Raw genomic sequence first — 6,440 nt, 5'->3', positions numbered from 1 at the left:
TAGATAGATAGATAGATAGATAGATAGATAGATAGATAGATAGATAGATGCATGGATACATGGGATGAGTGGATGCATCTATGCATAGATTGACAGACAGATGGACAGACAGAGAGATAGGCAAGCAGACATACAGACAGACAGACAGACAGCTAGATGAAAATACATTATGAAAATTGCCTCACATAATCATTGTAACTGCAAAATTGTAAATAAAAACCCAGAAAGGCTACTGGTATAGTTTCAGTTAACCCAACAGCGTAACCCAAGGAAGATTTGATGACTTGTGGCATAACTTCCAATTTTGGACTGAGGTCTGACAACTAATAGGGTCATGTGAAAAATAGAAATTTAAATCTCAGAATCTCTAGTTTTGAAAAACTATGGTTCTGATATTCGAGATCACAGAAGATGTATATTGACAGATGGGTGAGTGGAAAGAAGAAGGAAGAGGGGGAGAAGAAAGAAATGTAGGGGGACACACACACATGCACACATGCACACAAGCACACATGCACACATGCACACACGCACACACGAGCACACATACACTCATATAGTAGGGAAAGAAGGGTGGAGAAGAAGAGAATAGATTTACTATTCTCTTTCTGTCCTTGAAGCTTAATGAATGTCGTTGGATGATGCCCCATACCTTGGAAATACTAATAATCTACTTAGTCTATTCATCCAAAAGCATTTCTCCAGAAAGCATCCTCATTAATATGCTCAGGAGAAATGTGTAACCAGCCATCTGGGCAAACCAACAGTTGGCCAAGCTCACATAAAATTAACCACCCTATCCAGTTTGTAAGAATGAATAACACTGCATAAAAACTGCCAAAGCCATGGGCACTATAATTTTAGTATAGTAAAACAATGGCCACTCACAGTTCGGGAATCAGGAGCAAGACATATATGGCCATGGATTTTACTTACAGATTCCTTTTGGATTTTCACTAGTTTGAAAACTACTTGCTCTATTTCAGAACCCAGTGTCCTGTGGTATGTGTGTCTTAACAGTATGTGGAGTTTTCAAAGCACACTGCATGGCCAAGTATATCAGCAGCAGAATATTGTCATACTACTGTAGATTCTCAGTTGATGTTATTTTTATTTTAATTTTTAAAAATGCCCTATCAACACACTATGATGCAAGTAGCATTTATAGATCTACTTTAGGTGAGGAAAAAAAAATCAAGATGTAGAGTCCTTAAATAATTTAAAATATCATTCATGGCAAACTAGAACTTGTATCCATAAATATGTTAAGTCTGCTTATTATTTATTCATTTTAACTAAAACCTATTAAACACTATGATATTAAATTCTGTAACACTCTCAATATCATTGATATTTTTCATTAAAGCTATATCATAGCTTTGAGATTTCAATGGACTCACTAACAATAATTAAGAAGATACTATAAATTTTGGGGTGTAGGTTCTTGAGAGAAGCTTGCACGGGGAAAGGAAGGGCTAAAATGATATAGATAAGATGTTCATGTATAATGCAGCTGGCTATATCTCTCCTGGGAATAATGCAAGTTACACCCATAAAATCTCACCAGCTTGTCTACTTAAACATGAGTTGGACAAAGACAACACTGAAAGACCTACCAAAGTGGAAGTGTAGAAGCCCACAAAGCTTGACTCTAGAGAAAGCTCACAAGAGCTCAACCATAAGCAAAGATCTACAGGCCACTAAAGGGTGTTTGGAGAAGAAAAAATTAGTTCTCACAATGGAAGAGCACAACAAGGTGTTTTCAAATACTAAGCTTTAATTCCTGGATACATACATACAAATAATATATAGATTGAGAAGGTTTTTTTACTTATAAAGGACAGCATTTAATTGGGGTTGGTTTACAGGTTAACAAGTTCCATCGATTATCATCAAGGCGGAAACACAGCAGCATCCAGGCAAGCATTGTGTAGTTGAAGCTGAGAGTAAAATTTGTTCTTCTGAAGGCTGCTAGTAGAAGACTGACTTACAGACAGGTAGGTTGAAGATCTTAAAGCCCACACCCACAGTGACACATCTCCAGCAAGGCCACACCTCCAAAGAGTGCATTTCCCTGGGCCAAGCATATTCAAACCATGACATTTTTATATAGTCAATTTGAAATTGTTTTTCCAACCAAGTAGAAGTATCAAATAGGCAGTTGTAAAGTCCAGGAGACATGTCCAGGCTAAAGAACAGAAACTGGAGAGTTATCAGTACACATAGGGACAATACTTAAAGTAATGATATGGGGTAAGTTAAAGTAACCTAAAACTCATATTTAGAGAAATATGATTATATACATATATGCATGAAATCACAATTAATGAAAAAAAAGAGGCCATGAATGTGAAAGAGTAAGGAGGGAAAAAGGGAGTGTTTGGAAGGGAGTATAGAGAAGGGAGGAGTGTTGTAAATATAGTAATAATCTCAAAATTTTAAGTTGAAATTATATTGAAATTTATTCTAATATATGTACTTATCTTAACCTAAAATTTTCACAGTTTACCATCCTAAAGCAAGTATATGTTGATTATTATGTTCAAGATCAGATGTAATATGTGCTCTAAAGATACAGAGCATGGACATACAGATAGGTGAAGTAAACTCTTTTGCAGGGAAATCATTTATTGCTGATACAGGACCTAGTGATATTTGCTTACAAACAGATTATTTTTTAAATTATTGTACTTAAGTAACTTGTTGGAAAGTCTTTCTCTTAGTAATAGCTAGAAGCCTTTTTCTATTTTTTTTGAAGTAGTATTTTTTTTAATTAGATATTTTATTTACATTTCATATGTTATCCCCTTACCCCATCCCCCACCCACTCAGGAACCCCCCATCCCCTTACACCTCCTCCTCCTTCTTCTCCGTGGATGTAACCCCCACCTACCCCCCCCACTACCACTTCCCCACCCTCAAAATTCCCACCCCCTGGGGGGTCCAGCCTTCATGAGGTCAAGGATCTCATCTTCCACCTGTGCCCAGCAGGGCCCTCCACTCTTACATATTCAGCTGAAGCCGTGGATCCCTCCATAAGTGCTCCCAGGCTGATGGTTAGGACCCTGGGAACTGTGGTTGGTTGGTATTGTTGCTCTCCTCATGGTCCCACAAACCCTTTCAGCTCCTTCAGTCCTCATTCTAACTCCTCCATGGAGAACCTCATGATCAGTTCAATGGCTAGTTGTGAGCATCTGCCTCTGAATATGTCAGACTCTTGAAGGCCTCTGAGGAGACATCCATATCAGGCTCTTATCGGCATGTACTTCCTGACTTCCACATCAGCATCTACCTTTGGTGACTGCACAAGGGAAGGATACTCAGGTGGAGTGGTCTTGAAACGGCCCCTCCTTCAGTTTCTGTCCCTCACTTTGTCTCCATATTTGCTCCCTTGAGTATTTTGTTGCTCCTTCTAAGAAGAACTGAATCACCCCCACTTGGTCTTCCTTTTTTATGAGCTTCATGTGGCATGTGAGTTGCATCTTGGGCATTTCAAGGTTCTGGGCTAATATCCAATAATCAGTGAGTGAGTACCATGTGTGTTCTTTTGTGATTGGCTTACTTCACTCAGGATGATAATTTCTAGTTCCATCCATTTACCTAGGAACCTCTCAAATTCATTGTTTTTAATAGCTGAGTAATACTCCATTGTGTAAATATACCACATTTTTTGAATCCATTCCTCAGTTGAAGGACACCTGGGTTCTTTCCAGCTCCTGGCTATTATAAATAAGGCTGCTATGAACATAGTTGAGCATATGTCCTTGTTATATGTTCGAGCATTTTCTGGGTATATACCTAGGAGTGGTATAGCTGGATCCTCAGGTAATGCTATGTCCAATTTTCTGAGGAACCGCCACACTGATTTCCAAAGTGGTTGCACCATCTTGCAGTCCCACCAACAATAAAGGAGTGTTCCTCTTTCTCCACACCCTCGCCAGCATCTAATATCACCTGAGTTCTTAATCTTAGCCATTCTGACTGGTGTGAGATGGAATCTCAGAGTTGTTTTGATTTGCATTTCCCTGATGACTAAGGACACTGAACATTTCTTTAGGTGCTTCTCGGCCATTCGAGTTTCTTCTGTTGAAAATTCTTTGTTAAGCTCTATACCCCATTTTTTAATAGGGTAATATGGTTGTCTGGAGTCTACTTTCTTGAGTTATTTGTATATATTGGATATTAGCCCTCTATCAGATGTAGGATTGGTAAAGATCTTTTCCCAATTTGTTGGTTGTCGTTTTGTCCTATTGACAGTGTCCTTTGCCTTACAGAAACTTTGCAATTTTAAGAAGTCCCATTTGTCAATTCTTGATCTTAGAGCATATGCCATTGGTGTTCTGTTCAGGAACTTTTCCCCTGTGCCCAAGCATTCGAGGGTCTTCCCCACCTTCTCTTCTATTAATTTCAGTGTATCTGGTTTTATGTGGAGGTCCTTTATCCACTTAGACTTGAGCTTTGTACAAGGAGATAAGAATGGATCAATTTTCATTCTTCTACATGTTGTCCTCCAGTTGAATCAGCACCATTTGTTGAAAATGCTGTCCTTTTTCCACTGGACAGTTTTAGCTCCTTTGTCAAAGAACAAGAGACCATAGGAGTGTGTGTTCATTTCTGGGTCTTCAACTCTATTCCATTGATCTTCCTGCCTGTCTCTGTACCAATACTAGGTAGTTTTTATCACTATTGCTCTGTAGTACAGCTTGAAGTCAGGAATGTTGATTCCTCCAGAAGTTCTTTTATTGTTGAGAATAGTTTTCGCTATCCTGGGTTTTTTGTTATTCCATATGAATTTGATTATTTCCTTTTATAACTCTGTGAAGAATTGAGTTGGGATTTTAATGGGGATTGCATTGAATCTGTAGATTGCTTTTGGCAAGATGGCCATAATTATTATATTAATCCTGCCAATCCATGAGCATGGGAGATCTTTCCATCTTCTGAGATCTTCTTCAGTTTCTTTCTTCAGGGACTTGAAGTTCTTGTCGTACAGGTCTTTCACTTGCTTGGTTAGATTCACACCAAGGTATTTCATATTATTTGCAACTATTGTGAAGGGTGTCATTTCCCTAATTTCTTTTTCAGTCTGATTATCTTTCATGTAGAAGAAGGCTACTGATTTGTTTGAGTTGATTTTATAACCAGCCACTTTGCTGAAGTTGTTTATCAGGTTTAGGAGTTCTCTGGTGGAAGTTTGGGGGTCACTTAAGGATACTATCATATCATCTGCAAATAGCGATATTTTGACTTCTTCCTTTCCTATTTGTATCCCTTTGACTTCTTTTTGTTGTCTAATTGCTCTGGCTAGGACTTCCAGTACTATATTGAATAGGTAGGGGGAGAGTGGGCAGCCTTGTCTAGTCCCTGATCTTAGTGGGATTGCTTCAAGTTTCTCTCCATTTAGCTTGATGTTGGCTACTGGTTTGATGTAAATTGCTTTTACTATGTTTAGGTATGGGCCTTGAATTCCTGATCTTTCCAAGACTTTTATCATGAAGGGATGTTGAATTTTATCAAATGCTTTCTCAGCATCTAGTGAGATGATCATGTGGTTTTTTTCTTTGAGTTTGTTTATATAGTGGATTACATTGATGGATTTCCGAATATTGAACCATCCCTGCATTCCTGGGAAAAAACCTACTTGATCATGATGGATGATTGTTTTGATGTGTTCTTGGATTCGGTTTGCTAGAATTTTATTGAGTATTTTTGCATCGATGTTCATAAGGGAGATTGGTCTGAAGTTCTCTTTCTTTGTCGGGTCTTTGTGGGGTTTGGGTATGAGTGTAATTGTAGCTTCATAGAACGAATTGGGTAGTGTTCCTTCTGTTTCTATTTTGTGGAATAGTTTGAAGAGAATTGGTATTAGGTCTTCCTTGAAGGTCTGATAAAATTCAGCACTAAAACCATCTATTTGGTCCTGGGCTTTTTTTAGTGGGGAGACTTTTAATGACTGCTGCTATTTCCCTAGGGGTTATGGGACTATTTAGATGGTTTATCTGCTCCTGGTTTAACTTTGGGACCTGGTATCTGTCTAGGAAATTGTCCATTTCTTCCAGGTTTTCCAGTTTTGTTGAGTATAGGCCTTTGTAGTAGGATCTGATGATTTTTTGAATTTCTTCAGTTTCTGTTGTTATGTCTCCCTTTTCAGTTCTGATTTTATTAATTTGGATACTGTCTCTGTGCCCTCTGGTTAATCTGGCTAACGGTTTATCTATCTTATTGATTTTCTTAAAGAACCAACTCCTGGTTTTATTGATATTTTGTACTGTTCTTTCTGTTTCTATTTGGTTGATTTCAGCCCTGAGTTTGATTATTTCCTGCCTTCTACTCCTCCTGGGTGTATTTGCTTCTTTTTGTTCTAGAGCTTTTAGTTGTGCAGTCAACTTGTTAGTGTGTGCTCTTTCCAGTTTCTTTTTGTAGGCACTTAGAGCTATGAG

Source organism: Grammomys surdaster, unplaced genomic scaffold (assembly GCF_004785775.1).
Source record: "Grammomys surdaster isolate TR1022 unplaced genomic scaffold, NIH_TR_1.0 224, whole genome shotgun sequence".
Classification (NCBI taxonomy): domain Eukaryota; kingdom Metazoa; phylum Chordata; class Mammalia; order Rodentia; family Muridae; genus Grammomys; species Grammomys surdaster.
The sequence above is the reverse complement of the archived record's forward strand: the minus strand, read 5'-3'. Positions refer to the sequence as shown.